Source organism: Cetorhinus maximus, chromosome 31 (assembly GCF_964194155.1).
Source record: "Cetorhinus maximus chromosome 31, sCetMax3.hap1.1, whole genome shotgun sequence".
Classification (NCBI taxonomy): Eukaryota; Metazoa; Chordata; class Chondrichthyes; order Lamniformes; family Cetorhinidae; genus Cetorhinus; species Cetorhinus maximus.
In genome coordinates, this window is record NC_135909.1 from 8,855,314 (window position 1) to 8,871,887 (window position 16,574).

At 42.5% G+C, this 16,574-nt stretch overlaps 1 long non-coding RNA gene and 1 other non-coding gene across 2 annotated transcripts in view; both read right to left on the reverse strand.

Annotated features, from left to right (window-relative positions):
• LOC144670411 (uncharacterized) overlaps positions 1–14,641 on the reverse strand; it is an 80,001-nt gene extending 65,360 nt beyond the window's left edge. Inside the window, exon 1 of the long non-coding RNA XR_013573867.1 lies at positions 14,562–14,641. This is a non-coding gene — a long non-coding RNA (uncharacterized LOC144670411). The remainder of the gene's footprint in view (positions 1–14,561) is intronic.
• Positions 1,384–1,455, reverse strand: trnam-cau (transfer RNA methionine (anticodon CAU)). Its single transcript has one exon. It is a non-coding gene; the product is annotated as a tRNA-Met (tRNA).
• Positions 14,642–16,574: the final 1,933 nt, after the last annotated feature.

Genomic DNA, 16,574 nt, shown 5'->3' on the forward strand with positions numbered 1-16,574 from the left:
CAGATGGATATGGGTGCCGCTGTATAAGAATCATTGAAAAAAAGTTATCATTTAGGTGCATCAAATACTTAGGAGGGCAGGTGGAATGTTGGTCTTAATTGCAAGGGGACTGGAATAGAAAAGCGGAGAAGCCTTGCTGCAGCTGTACAGGACATTGGCGAGACCACACCTAGAATAATGGGTGCTGATTTGGCCTGATTACTGAAGGATGGATATACTTGCATTGAAGACAGTTCCCGAGAAAGGTGACTGGGATATTCCCTTGGCTGAGGGGGTTTTCTAACGAGGAAGGGTTGATAAGGTTGGATCTAGACTCACCGGAATTTCGAATGACTTAACAATATGATAGTGAATGAGCATCTGGCAATGAGTGATTGCAATATGTTAGAGACAGACATTCAGTTCGAGCAGAAAGGTCGCATACATGCTGGTTATCATCTCAAGTAAGGCCAATAAGGATGGAATGCGCGGTAAACTGAGCACGTTAAATTCCCATCAGCTATTAACAGGTACAACAAGACAGGAAACAATCAGAGGCACTCAAATAATAATTTAGTGTAATCTGTACCGAAGGAATGAAACTTTTATGATAATTATGGTTAATTATTATGATTAATATTATTAATAACGGGGACGGAATTCCATAAATTAAACCAGTGATTAAGAAGGAATGACAATTTCTGTCCAGATAATGATGAACTGTGTATTTGGTGCGATGCTGTCTCCGCTATGCTGATGGTTTTGTCCTTCTCGGTGGTTCATGTCTCAGGGAGGACGCTGCTGTTCAAATAAAGATGGCGAATTACTGCAGGGTGTCCTATAGATCGGAAAACCTGCGGCTAAGTTCCCCTCCGAGTCACTCATCATCCTGACTTGTAAATATATCGCCGTTCCTTCACTGTCGCTGGGTCAAAATCCTGGAATTTCCTTCCTAACAGCACTGTGGGTGTACCTACACCACACGGAATGCAGCGGTTCAAGAAATCAGCCACCACCACCTTCTCAAGGGCAACTCGGGATGGGCAAAAAATTCCGGCCCAGTCAGCGAAGCCGACATCCCGTGAATTACCTTTAAAAATTATGACCTTCACGATGTTGTTTCCATCTAAGAGGATAGTTTTTTGTATTCGGATAATCATACAGTGATAGTGAAGAGGAGGTGGCCACTCCGGCCATTTGCGTCTGTGCCAGTTCTTTGGGGTCAATGGGCTGAGGGAATCGGCTTGGATGAGTTCACAGTATTTGCAGCTTGTGTCCCTCTGTGAATAAACGCCATATCAGAGATTTGTTGAAGATTGCATTTTTGCAGGAAGCTGATGTAAATAACGGACATGCTTGTGGGTAACAGGAAGTACTCCCTTTTGACATTAATGAGAATGTAAATAGCAGAGGATGGTTTCGATCCATCGACCTCTGGGTTATGGGCCCAGCACGCTTCCGCTGCGCCACTCTGCTGCTTAGTCTTTTAATGTCTACTGTTCCATTATGGTGTTAAAGTGTTTCACATGTTTAGAATATATTTCCTGCTGTGGAATTATGCTCTCTGGTGTTGAGAAATGTTCTTTGTTGTTGTGTAAAATGCTTCCCTGCAGTACAAACGTGTTCCCGGTTGTATAAATATGATGGCCGAGCCAGCGAATCTCATATCCATTGAATTTAAAAAAAGTTCCGCTCTGTTGCACTTCTCAGCTCTGGCCAGTAGATGTCAGCACACTCAGAGAGCGACAGGACAGACAAGAACCGTTCACATTTTATTGGACGGCGAAGGGAGGTATTTGGAATTACTAACGGTGAAGATGACATTTCATAATATTTTGTTATACCAAGCAGAAGTTATAATGTTGTGCTGAAACCAACAGACCGTTGTTTTGTATTTGAGAGTGAGATACATTCTTCACTGCCCTTTTCTGGCTCATTTTGTGAATGTGGGATTCAATATCTGTGTCACTCACTGGTACTGTGTGAAACTGAGAGACATTCTGAAGCTGTCAGTCTTGGTTACTGTATGTGAGTGTGGAGACATTATCAGTGGAACTGCCAATATGTTTGGATTTATTCTGACAGTCACTCTCTTGGACAGTATATTTGTGTTATATTCCATTCCTATCTGTATCAGTATTTTCTGATACTGAGAGAGGTGGGTTACATTCTGAAACTGTCAGTGGAACTGTATGTGGAAGGATTTTGCTCTATCAGTCAGCTTCTGGAGCTGAAAGTGAGTGTTGGAGTCATTCTATGTCTCTCATTCTCTGGTACAATATATGTGTGTCATATTCAGTCTGCATATTGTATTTTCTGGTATTGTATGAGTGTCTGGACACTTTTTGAGCCTGCCAGTAGAACTGCAGGTGTGCAAGTGTTTTGTTCTCAGTGTGAGATGTGGGATTCATTCTGCATTTGTCTGTCTCTGGTGCTGTCTGTCTATTGGGCAGTTTGTCCGTGCCTGGTAACGTATAGGGTTTGTCCAGTAGTTCACCATGTCCAGTTTTCTGTGTGAATGTGGGGTGTATTTTATTGTTCTCAATCTTTGATGTTGCTTATGACTCTGGGATTAATTCTGGATTTGTACTCAATAGTTATCTCAGGCATGGTGTTGTAAATGATTCCCATCTTAATACCTGTCAGGAAGGAAACCTCTCATCCCAATCCTTACCCAATTTGGCTTATGTGTGATCTTAGAACCAATCACAATAATCAGGTTAACCCTGAGCTGCAGTCTACAATGTGAAATAAATGGCTTTGCCGACCACTCTTGAGATACCTATTAAATACAGCTATGGAAGTAAAGTACCCTCACATACAGCTCCCAAGTCACATAGATAGAGTACGAATCCCACTTTCACACACAGTTCCAGTAACCGAGTGATATACAATTAATCCCACAGTAACTCTCTGCCCCAGATGTAGACACATATTAAAATACATTATTCCAAATTCCCATTCAGTACCAGATGCTGACAAATACAGAATGAACCCTGCACACACATACAGACACACACAAAGATAGTGACTGATACAGGATGTGACACAAATTCACATGCAGTACCAGGGAATAACAGTTAAATATTAAATCCCGCCATCAATTCCAGTACCGGAAAATAATGCACACAAAATGAATGTTACTGACATTCATTAACAGAGATTGTAAGATACGGAATGAATCCCATAGCCCTGTTCAGTTCCAGATACTGACAGATGCAAAATTAATTGCAACTACTCGCACTGAAAAACACAGTTAGATCCACATTCACATGGAATATAAAACACTGGCAGATGTTGAATGAATCTCAAGCTGACAGTCAGTACCAGATACTGATGGGAAAAAAAAATCACTCACTCTTATTCAGAGTGGGAGACTAATAGAAAAATAAAAGGATATTCATACTCAGATAGAGTACCAGAGACTGACTTGCAGAACCCGAACCACTCATACATCATACCAAAGAATGAAATACACCAAATAATTCACTCACTAAGGGGCAATATCATAGCAAACAAAATAAGGTCAGAGGCCTGACCTTCTACCTAACTAGATTTTCCTGCCTACACCCCATATCCATTGATTCACTGAATAACCTGTCTGCATCATCCTTAAATATATTCATGGATGAAGCATCCATATTTCACTAGGACAGAGAAGTATTAATATTCACACGCTGAGAGTGCAGAATTTCTCCAAATTTCAGTCCAAAATGATTAACCCCTTATGCTGACATTGTGCCCACATGTTCTAGATTCAGGGGAATCGATAATGGAAAGTAGGGAAATGGTGGGTGAATTAAACAGGTATTTTGCTTCGTTCTTCACTGTAGAGGACACAAGTAACATCCCAGAAATATCTGTAAATCAGGAAATGGAAGGGAGGGAGGAACTTGGGGAAAATTACAATCACCAGGGAAGTGGTATTGAGCAAATAGTTGGGGCTGCGGGCTGACAAATCCCTAGGTCCGGATGTGCTTCACCCGAAGGTCTAGAAAGAAGTGGTTAGTGAGATTGTTTATGCACTGGTTTTAATTTGCCAAACTTCCTTAGATTCAGGGAAGGTTCCATTAGATTTGAAAATAGCAAACATAACTCCTTCATTCAAAAAGGGAGGGACACAGAAAGCTGAAAACTATAGGCCAGTTAGCCTAACATCTGTCACAGGGAACATTTTAGAAGCTATTAAGGAAGTTATAGCAGGGCACTTAGAAAAATTCAAGGGTCAACATGGCTTTGTGAAAGGGACATCATGTCTAACCGTTTTAATTGAGTTCTTTGAAGGAGTCACATGTGCTGTGGATGAAGGGGAACCAGTCCATGAACTGTACCTAGATTTCAAGAAGGTATTTGATGAAGTGCCACATCAAAGGTTATTGCATTAAATAAAAGCTCATGGTGAAGGGGGTAACATATTGGCATGGATAGAAGATTGGCTAGCTAACGGTGCAGAGAGTTGGCATAAATGGGTCTTTTTATGGTTGGCAGGATATGATGAGTGGTGTGCCACAGGGATCAGTGCTGGGACCCCAGCTTTTTACAATTTATATAAATGACCTGGATGAAGGGACCGGAGGAATGTTTGCTAAATTTGCTGATGAGACAAAGTTGGTAGAAAAGTAAATTGTGAAGAGGACACAAGGAGGCTACAAAGTGACATAGATAGATTTCGTGAGTGGGCAAAGATCTGGCAAATGGAGTATAAGGTCAGCAAATGTGAAATCTTTCCTTTTGGCCAGGAAGAATAAAAAATAAGCTTATTATCTAAATGGTGCGAGATTGCAGAGCTCTGAGATTCAGAGGGGTCTGGGTGTCCTGGTGCATGAATCACAAAAGGTGAGTATGCAGGTAGAGCAGGTAATTAGGAAAGCTAATACAATGTTATCATTTATTGTGAGGGAAATTGATTACAAAAGTAGGGAGGCTGTGCTTGAGTTGTACACGGCATTGCTGAGACCTCTTCAGAAGTATTGTATACAGTACTGGTCTCCTTATTTAAAGGGAAATGTACATATGTTAGAAGTAGTTCAGAGAGGGTTTACTAGACTAATACCAGGAAAGGGAGGGGTTGTCCTATGAGGAAAGGCAGGACAGGTTAGGCTTGTATCCACTGGAATTTAGAATAGTAAGAGGTGATTCAATTGAAACCTTTAAGGTCCTGAGGGGTATTGACAGGGTGGATGTGGAGAGGATGTTTCCTCTTGTGGGAAAATCTAGAACTACGGGTCACTGTTTAAAAATAAGGGGTCACTCATTTAAGAGAGATATGAGGAGAATGTTTTCTCTCAGAGGGTTGAGAAGCTTTGGAACTGTCTTCCTCAAACGGCAGTGAAAGCAGGGTCTTTGAATATTTTTAAGACAGAGCTGGATAGTTTCTTGATTAACAAGGGGGTGAATGGTTATCGGGGAAGGCAGGAATGTGGGGTTGAGGTTACATTCAGATCAGCCATGAGCTTACTGAATGGCGGAGCAGGCTCGAGGGGCCGGGTGGCCGACTCCTGCTCCGAATTCATATGTATGTCCGTATTCCATAGCCAAGACAAACAACCTCTCAGTGTCTAACCTGTCAAGCTCCATTGTAATCCTGCACGCGTGGATGAGATCACTTCTACTTCCAATAACCAGAGAATATGAAAACAATTTACACTGCTTCTCATCATTGGACAAACGTCTCATCACAGCGACCAATTATTTTATGGCCTCCAATGTAAATATATCCTTCCTTAGATATGGAGACAAAAAACAGTGCCAAATGCTGCATGTGTGGTCTCAGCAAAGCCGTATGGAAGTGTAGTAAGTCTTCCTTACTGTTGTACTCCAATCCCCTTGTCATAAAGTCTAACATGCTAGCTGCCTTCCACATTGATTTCTGGATGCTATCTTCCCATGATCCATATACAAGTTCACTCAAATCTCTCTGAACATCAGGATTTACAATTTCACCTGGAGAACAACAGACTGTCAGACACAAAAATAATACAATGCTCATAGGCAGTAATGGAGACTGACAGGTTGAGAGTGTTTTTCATATTGACAGTGTCACAGATTGGCAGATACAAAATGTATGAAATATTATCAAAGAGTGCCAAGGACTAACAGTCGGAAAATGACTGCCAGACTCACAAAGATCACGTTTCAGAGTGAAACAAATTCAATGTCATGCTGACATAGGCCAGGAGAGACGAGAAACTGATGTACAGAATTAATGTAATCCTGACACAGGACTGGCGAGTGATAATTAAATAACCAATCACACACTCAGGTAAAGCACCAGAGATGGACAAACCCAGTAAAGCCAGAGGGATAAACCCAGTAACTACAGAGCAGTTAGTCTAATGCTGGTGGTGGGGAAAGGTTTAGAGTCAATAATCCAGGAGAAAATTCATTGTCACTTGGTGGAACATGGGTTGATAAATGACAGCCAGCACAGATTGGTTAACAGAAAATCATGACTGAAATACATAATGAAGTTATTTGATGAAGTTTCAGACAACATTGACCAGGGGAGTGAATTTGATGATGTGTGTCCAGACTTGCAAAAGGGTTTGCAAAAATCCCACATCATAGATTTGTTAGTAAAATTCAAGCAGATGGGAAACAGGGGCAGTGGCAGCATGGTTACAGAATTGAATAAGGGGAAGAAAGGATAAAGTGGTGGTGAGTGGTGTGTTTTTCAGGGTGGAGGGATACATACACAACTGATTCTCTGTCACGTCAGGCGGCTGTTCTATTCCCATTCCCAGAGCTCTTTTACATTTTAATAACTTCCAGACTATATCCAAGTTTGCTGATGACACTAGGTTAGGTGACATGGTTAGAAGTGTAGGTGGGAGCAGCAAGTTTCAAAGCATCACTGACAGATTCAGTGAGTGAAAAAAACCGTGGCCGATGGTGGTCAACATGAGATCATCCATCTTGGAGCAAAGGTCAGAGAATTTCCTAAACAGTCAGAAACGTGGGACTGTGGAGGAGCCGAGAGTGAGGGTGAGAGCTGAGTGAGGCTGGAGGGTGGATAAAGAGCAGCGGCAGAGCAGCCCGAGAGCAGCAGTGAGAGAGAGAAGGAGGGAAGAGTGACGGGGGGGGTGGAATAAAGAGCTGTGAGGGAGGGGTTGGAGCAAACCGGCCATGGTTAAAATAAATAGTCAGAGCATGAAAAATAGGAGCTGGAAAATTAAACATTACAATCAGGGTAAGTATAACAGTAAGTGTAAGTATAATAAGAGTATTAGTGCAGAGCAGGTCGGCATTTAATAAAATTAATAATTTAAACAAGGTACTAATTAGATTCTAAAAGAGGGAATAGAGGTTTATTTTCAGTCATGGATGGGCAGCTGTGACCTGTTGTTTGCAGTTCCTGCCCCATGTGGGAACCTCAGGACACTTCATGTGTCTTGAGGGCCACATGTGCAGAAAGTGTCTCCAGCTGCTTGAGCTCGAGCTCAGGATTTCCGAGCTTGAGGGGCAGCTGGAGTCACTGTGGAGAATCAGGGAGGATGAGAGTTTCCTGGATCGTACGTTCCAGGAGGTGAACACTCCAAACGGAAAGAGAGGGTTCAGGATAGTAGATGGGTGGCCATCGAAAGAGTAGGAAGAGGCAGAAAGAGCAGCAGTCTTCAGGTATGTGCCACTGTCAAACCGGTATTCAGCATTGGAGACTGCTGGGAATGGTGACACCCTGAAGGAGTGCAGTCCAGACCATGGCATCAATGGGCAAGAAACTGCACAGGAGGGAACAGCAAAGAGTAGAAACGCAGTCATTATTGGAGATTTCATAGTCAGGGGGACAGACAGGCATTTCTGTCACCGTCATTGAGAGTCCCACATGATGTGTAGTCTCCTTGGTGCCAGGGTAAAGGACATCACGGGGAGGGTACAGAATATTCTGCAGGGGGAAGGGAGTGAGCCAGAGGTTGTTGTACACGTCAGTATCAATGACACAGGGAGGACAGGTATTGAGGTCCCTCAGTCAGAATTCCAGCAGCGAGGGAGGTAGTTAAAAAGTAGGACCACAAAGGGAGTAATCTCTGGATTACTGCCAGTGCCACGTGCTAGTGAGAGTAGAAATGTGAAGATAGGGAACATCAATATGTGGTTTGAGGCTGGTGCAGGAGGGAGTGATTCAGGTTCTTGGGACATTGGGACAAGTTCTGGGGCAGGAAACACCTAATCAAAAGGAACAGGTTGCACCTTAACAAGACTGGGACCAATGTCTTCATGGATAGGCTCACTCGAGTGGTTGGGGAGGGTTTGAATTAAATTGGCAGGGGGGGTGGGCATCAGTATATCGAAGTAGAAAAGAAAAATAACTAGAGAAGGAAATAGGACCATATAAAATAGGAGTAGATGAAGAAGGATTCTAAGAGAAATACAAGGACAGGTTTAGAATGCATGTCTGTAATCGCACAAAGTGTGGTGAATAATGTCGCTGAGCTAGAAGCACAAATAACCATGTGGGAAAATGATGTAGAGACAATGACAAAAACATGGTTTAAAAATGGTGAGGACTGATGCTTAATATTCACTGATACAAACTGTTCAGAAAATATAGAGAAGGGAAAAAAGGAAGTGGGTTAGCGGGACTGATTAAGGGAATCACTAATATTGGGAAGAGACAATGTCCTTGACCGGAAATGGGCAGAATTCATTTGTTAGAGCTGAGAAATAATCAGGGAATGATCAGACTCATGGGGATATTAAATCAGCCTCCAAATAGTGAGAGAGAGATAGAGGAGCAAATCTGCAGGGAAATCACAGAGGTGTCTAAGAACATAGGAAGATGTGAATTAGAAGCAGGAGGAGGCCACTCGGCCCCACGAGCCTGCTCCACTATTCAATGAGATTATGGCTGATCTGACTGTAACCTCAACTCCACATTCGTGCCTGCCCATGATAAGATTTCACCTCCCCCCCACACCCTTGCCTATCGAGAACCTATCAACCTCTGCCTTAAAAATATTCGATGACTCTGCTTCCAGCACCATTGAGGACGAGAGTCCAAAAGACTCAAGACCCTGTCAGAGAAAAAAAATTCTCATCTGTCTTAAATGGGCAACCCCTTATTTTTAAACAGCGACAAGAGCTGTAGAGTGGTGATATCCAGGGGTCTCTGAAATGTGTTCAATAGACCTTCCTCGGCCAGAATGTTCTCAGTCCAGTTAGGAAGGAGGCATTGCTGGATCTGGTGCTGGGGAATGAGGTGGGCCAAGGTTGGCCACGTGAACCAAGTGTCTGTGGGTGGACCCTTGGGTAAGAGTGATCATCGTATCACAAGCTTGAGGTGAGCAAGGAGCAATCAAAAGTAGAACTTCTAAATTGGAAAAGGACTAACTTCAATGTGAGGAGAGGGGGTTTAGCCAAAGTAAAATGGAACCAAAGACTGACAGGGACATCTGTAACAGAGCAATGAGTGATCTTTCAGGAGGAGATGTTTCAAGTACAGACTAGGTACATTCCAATGAGGGGGGAAAGGGAGGGTAACCTAAGCCAGAGCTCCTTTGATGAAGAAGAAAATAGTAAATATAATGAAACAATGAAAAGACTGTATGATGCATGTCAGGTGAATTCTTCAAGCGAGAACCTGGTAACTTTTATTGTACAAGAGTGTGGAATTAACTCTCTATCTGTCTATCTCTGTTATTGTATGTGAATCGAGAATTAACTAATTCCAAGTACCTGTCAATCTGTACATGAGTGCACAATTACCTCTCTATCCGTCAGTCTCTGTTACTGCATTTCTGGGTGGAATTACTTCTCTGTCCATCTTGTTAGTGTATGTGAGGGGGAATTAATTCTGTCTCTGTTATTCTTTATGACTGTTTGTGAGTGGGGCAGTAATTCTCTGTTTCTCTCTATTATTGCATGTGAGAGTGGAATTAACTGTCAGTCTTTGTTACTGTATATGAGGGCAGCATTATCTCTTTCTCAGTCTCTATTGCCGTAATTGAATATGGAATTAACTCTCTCTCAGTTTCTGTGACTGTACATGAGTGCACAACTAACTCTACATTAGTCTCCGTTACTTTATGTGTGTGTGGAATTATTTCTCTATCTGTTGGTCTCTGTTACTGTATGACAGCCTGGAATTAACTCTCAATCGTTTTGTCTCCATTACTGTGTGTCAATGTGGCACAAACATTGTCAATCTGTTACTGTGTGTGAGTGCAGAATTAATACTCTATCAATCAATGTTACACTACGTGTGTGTCGAAATCACTCTCTGTCAATCTATAATAATGTGTGTAATTAACTCTCTGTCTGTCAGTCTCTGTTACTCTATGGCAGTGAGTCAATTTCAGGGTAGCAAACTGTAACCAGTAGAGCGTCACAAGGATCAGTGCTGGGTTCTCAGCTATTTACAATCTATATTAATGACATAGATGAGTGGGGAGAGCATCACCAAATTTTCAGACAATACATAAATAGGTGGGAAAGCAGATTGTGAGGGGGACACAAAGTGTCTGCAAGAGGATATAGAAAGGTTAAATCAGTGGGCAAACATTTGGCAGATGAAATACAAAGTGGGAAAATTTGATGGGAAGAATAGAAAAACAAAACATTATTCAAATGATATATATATTAATGGCCTAGATTGTGGTGTGCAAGGCATGATTTCAAAATTTGCAGATGATACGAAGATTGGAAACATTGTCAACTGTGATTGGGATAGTCTTGAACTTCAAAAGGACATAGGCATGTTGGTGGATTGGCCAGGCAAGTGGCAGCTGAAGTTCAATGCAGAGAAGTGCCAGGTGATTCATTTTGGTAGGAAAAATATAGTGAGACAGTATTAAATAAAGGGAGACCCTCTAAAGGAGGTGCAGGAACAGAGGGACTGCATTGTATATGTACATATGTCATTGAAGATGGCCGGGCATGTTGAGGGAGCAGGTAATAAAGCATATAGTAACTTAGGCTTTATTAATAGGGGCACTGAGTACAAGATTCTGTGATTCTGTGAAGAGTAAGGAGGTCATGTTGAACTTTTATAAGTCTCTTTTTAGGCTTCATCTGGAGTACTGTGTGCGGTTCTGGGTGTCATACTTAAGGGAGGATGTTAAGGCATTGCAGAGAGTACACAGAAGATTCACAAGAATGATTCCAAGATAAAGAACTGTCGCCATGGGGATAGATTGGAGAGGTTGGGGCTGTTTTCCCTGGAGAAAAGGTGGCTTAAAGGAGACTTGAGGGATGCATTCAAGATCCTGAGGGGAATGGACAGAGTAAATAAATGACAAATTGTTCCCACTCAATAGAACATCAAGAACCAGAAGGCACAGACTCAAAATAATTGGCAAAAGGAGTAAATGTGATGTGAGATAGACTCAAAGTTTCATTTAAAATTTAATTTTTTTTTCACCCAGAAGGTGGTTGGAGTCTGGATCAAACTTCCTCAAAGGGTGGTGGAGGCAGGTTTGCTTGAGATATTCAAAAGGGAATTGAATTGCTACCTGAAAGGAAAGAACGTGCAAGGTTATGGGGACAAGGGAGGAGAATGGCACTAGGTAGAATGCTCTTTCAGAGAGCCAATGCAGACTTGATAAGCCGAATGGCCTCCTTCGATGCAGTGATACTGTGGAGAGAGACTGCAGAATGTTGCAGTACAGAGGGATCAAGATCTCCTTGTACATGAATCACAAGAAGTTAATGTGCAGCTGCAGCGAGTAATTAGGAAGGGAAATGGAATGTTGGCCTTTATTCCAGGTTGGAGGGGGCGGGGGGGGGGGGGGGGGGGGGGGGGGGTGGAGTATAAAAGTAGGAAAGTCTTGCTACAACTACACAGCATTGGTGAGACTACACCGAGAGTACTGTGTTATGTTGGAGTCTCCTTATTTAAAGGGGGATATAATTGCATAGGGGGCAATTCACAGAGGTGCTAGACTGACTCCTGAGATGGAGTTGTCTCCTGAGGAATGTTTAAGCAGGTTGGGCTGATCCACATAGGAGATTCGAAGAATGAGAGGTGATCTCATTGAAACAAATAAGATTCTGAGGGGGTTTGACCGGGTAGATGTTGAGAGGAATGTTTCCATTTGCGGGGAATATAGAACCAGGGGACACAGTTTAAAAATAAACATCTCCAATTTAAGAAGAAGGGGAGAAGGAATTTCTTCTCTCAGAGCGTCCTTAATCTTTGTAATTCTCCACCTCAGAGAGCAGTGGAGGCTGCCTCATTGCATATATTCACGCTGAGTTAGACAGATTTTTCATCGGTAGGAGAGTCAAGGGTTATGGGGCAGGTGGGAAAATGGGTTTGAGGCCACAATCAGATCAGCCATGGTCTTATTGAATGGCGAAGCTGGCCCGATGGGCTGAATGGCCTCCTCCTGCTTCTCTTTCTTATATTTTTAATTTGTCAGTGTGGAATTGAATCTCTGTCTGTTAGTCTCTTTTACTGTATTTCAGTGTGGAATTAATTCAGTCTGATTTGCATGTAAGTGTGGAATTGATTCTCTGTCCATCACTCACTGAATGCGAGTGTGTAATTTAAATCTCTGTCAGTCTCTTTTACGGTTATGAGAGTGGAACTAACTCTCGAACACTGTCCTGCTGAGTTTTTCCAGGTAATTCTGTTTTTGTTTTGGATTTCCAGCATCCGCAGGAGTTTTTTGTTTTTATCTCGAACACTGTATATGAGTGCGGAATTCACTCTTTGTCACCCTCGTGCTGTATGAAAATATGGAATTAACTCCTTATGTCAGTCTCTGTTACTGTATGTGAGTGTGGAATTAACTCTCTATCAGTTAGTCTCTGTTAATGTGAGTGTGAATTCACAGAATCACAGAATTGTTACGCTATAGAGGGAGGCCATTTGGCCCATCGTGTCTGCATCGGCTCTCTGAGCATTTTAACGTAGTGCCAATCTCCTGCCTTTTCCCCATAACCCTGCACATTGTTTCTATTCAAATAATCGTCCAATGCCCTCTTGAATGACTCAGCTGAACCTGCCTCCACCACACTTCCAGGCAGTGCATTCCAAAACCTAACTACTCGTTGTGTGAAAAAGTTTTTTTTCACTTCGCATTTGCTTCTTTTCCAAAACACTTTAAAACCATGTCCTCTGGTTCTCGATCCGTTTACAAGTGGGAAGTTTCTCTCTATCTACTCTATCCACACACCTCATGATTTTGAAAACTTCTATCAAATCTCCTCTTAGCTTTCACCTCTCCAAGGAAAACAGTCCCAACTTCTCCAATCTTTCCTCATAACTGAAGTGCCTGATACCTGGAATCATTCTCATAAACCTCTTCTGCACTCTCTCCAACACATTCAGATCCTTCCTATTGTGTTAAGCTTAACTTTCAATCTCTGTCGCATATGCAAGCGCAGATTTAGCTTTCCATCCAATCATGTTGGTTACTGTACGTGAGTGTGAAATTAACTCTGTATGATAATCTGTTACTGTAGGTAAATATAGAATTAACTCTGTCAGTTTCTGTCACTGTATCAGAACGTGGAATTCATTCTGTATCTGTCAGTCTCGGTTACTGTATCAGGCCATGGAAATAACTCCTTTTCAGGCTCTGCAACTTCAAGAAAGTTAATTCCACACTCATCATCTGCCAATGTGTTACTGTATATGAGTGAGATATTAACTCTCAGTCTCTGTTATGTGAGTGAAGAATTAAATCTCTATCATTAAGTCTCTGCTATTGACTGTGGGTGTGGAATTCATACCTTACATGTCAACCTCTTTGCTGTACAGGAATGCAGAATTAATTCAGTACCTGTCAGTATCAATTATGCTGTGAGTGTGGTATTCACTCTCTGCTAGTCTCAGTTACTGTGAGTAAGTGTGAAATTAAATTTCTGACAGTCTTGGTTGCTGTACGTGATTGTAGAATTGTCTTCCTGTCAATGTCTGTTACTGGATCTGAGTGTGAAATTAACTCTCTGTTAGAGTCTGTTACTGTATGTGAGTTTGAATAAAAAGTCTAATAATTTGCATTACTGAATGTATGTGGAATTAATTTTCTGTCTGTCTCTGTTACTGCGAGTGTGGCAGAGCAAACAGGAAGACTTTTTATCCCATTTGTGGAAAGGTAGAGGGACAATGGGCACAGATTTAAGCTAAGTGGCAAAATAAGCAATGGCAACATGAGGAAAAACCTTGTCATGCATTGACCGGATAGGAGAAGTGCCTGAAAATGTAGTAGAGGCAGGTTGAATCAAGGAATTCAAGAGAGAATTGGATCATTATCCAAAAAGGAAAAATGTGCAGGGCTATGTGGAAAAGGCGGTGAAGTGGAAGAGGTGATTTGTTCCTTCAGAAGGCTAGCATAGACATCAAGGGCAGAATGGCCTCCGTCATTGCTGTAATCATTCTATGATTCTTTGAATTAACTCTCCGTCAATCTCTCTTACAGTATATGAATATGGGTGGAATTAACACCGTCTGTCACTCTCTGCTGTTACATAAAAATTTGAAATATACTTCCTGTCAGTCTCTGTTACTGTACAGGAAACAGTAAATGACCTGATATCAGAAATGCTTGGGCCCTACTGTTCTCAAAATTGCTCGCGGTTAAACCCACCGCCTTATCCTCTCTCTACTCTCCAGTTCTAAATTAGCCAAAAGAACATACCTTCAAAGTAAGCGACGAACGGCTTCCACGTCCAACATCCATTCTGATTCAAAAGTGTTCTTCATTTGTCAGTTTGAGTTTCTGACTTTGGTTTTGTGAGCAACACCTGCAATAGTTCACTGACAACATCATGTGTATAGTGGCAATCTGGAATAAAGAGAGAAAATGCTGGAAATACACCACACATCAGACAGCATCTGTGGAGAAAGAAAAGTTCATATTTCGGATTACTGACAATCAACCTGCAATAAAAGACTTACTAACATCTGCCCATGGTGACTGCAGTTCCCACAATTCCCTGCATCCCAGAAACGGCTCTATCAAATGCACTGTCTTCCCCGGCATTGAGAGTGTGCATGCTCCCCAGGGCCGGCCCCGGGTCATTCTGAGGTCGAACTTATCGGCCCATTTCACCAATATGCTTACTCTTGAAGTTTAATACTATCCTCCTCACAGTTCACAATACCTCCAAGTTTCATGTCATCTGCAAATTTTGAAATGGTGCCCCATACACCAAGCAGTGGGTCAACAATATATATCAGGAAGAGCAGGGGCCTCACACCGACCCCTGGGGAACTCCACTATAAACTTTCCTCCAGTCTGAAAAACAACCATTCACCACTACCCTCTGTTTCCTGTCACTCAGCCAATCCCATATCCATGTTGCTCTGTCCCTTTTATTCCATGAGCTGTAACTTTGTTGACAAATCTGTTGTGTGAGACTTTATCAAATGCCTTTTGGAAATCCATGTAAACCACATGAACAGCATCACCCTCCCCAACCTTCTCTGTTACCGCATCAAAGACTCGGTGCAAACGGGAGATGAAACCGGGAAGCGGCGTCTGGGATGGTGCACATCGGCTTCATGGTGCCGTTGTCCGGGTTCCTCGCCGCACGTCGTCGGACCCGGAGGCTCTGATTCGGACTCTGAGAATCGGTGCTCCTGAGGCTGCACTCGACCATGCTCAGCTTCCGGGAGATGTACCGCGCATGCTCGGCGCAGAAAGGATTTCCGGTGGACATAGGTGCGCCTGCGCAATGCGGCCCTTCTGCTCGAGATAGGCCGTTTTATATCCCCCAGAGCATTCTGGGAAGTGTTTACCGCCATTTCATTCTAAACAGCGAAACGGGAGGAAACGTTTGTGTTAATCGTTTCTGTGCAAGCTCTATAGAAGCAAATCAGTGCCACTCCCCTTCCCCTTTACAATAGCCTTAAAATATTTTCCCTTCGGTATTTACTCGTTTCACTTTTGAAAGTTTATTTTGATTCGGCTTTCACCACCAATTACGGCAGAGGGTTTAAGACCGCAACAACTCTCTGCCTTACAAAGAAATGACAAAGGATGATCCATTCAATGTGAAAGATGGTGGGGAGGATGGTGAGGACAAGGGAAGCCTATCGGTGTACGGGGAGCGAGGGAAGTGATGAGAGCAGAGCTCACGAAATGGAACAGAAGTTCTTGAGGGCCCTGTCAATCACAGAGAGGAGAGATAACCAGTTGAGAAAAAAAGAAGGTAAATTAGCAGTGTTGGTATGGAATATTACCTGTCCTCACCTAAATACTCATTCCAGCTGAAACAGTGATTTATGTGTACTTTCTTCAATTTAGCACCCCGTATTCACTGCTCACAATGGTGGTCTGATCTATGTTAGGCAGTTTCAGTGTTTGCTTTGATAAACATCTGCTCTGTCAGCAAGTACGACTCTGAGTTTCCAATCTCCTGTGATTTTAATTTTCCATCTTGTCCTCACGCTGACCTTTCTGTCCTGGACATCCTGCAGTGTTCTAATGAATCTCAATGTAAGCTTGAGGAACCGTGTCTCATCTTTAAATTGAGCACTTTACAACCATCCAGACTCAACACTGAGTACAACAATTTGAGAATGTAATCTCAATCCCCATTATGTATCTTTTCAATTGGATATTTTGGTTGAATTCACATTTTTCTCTTGTTTTTGCTTTTGAATGGCAGACGTTCATCATCCCATCATTCACATCTCCTTCAGACAC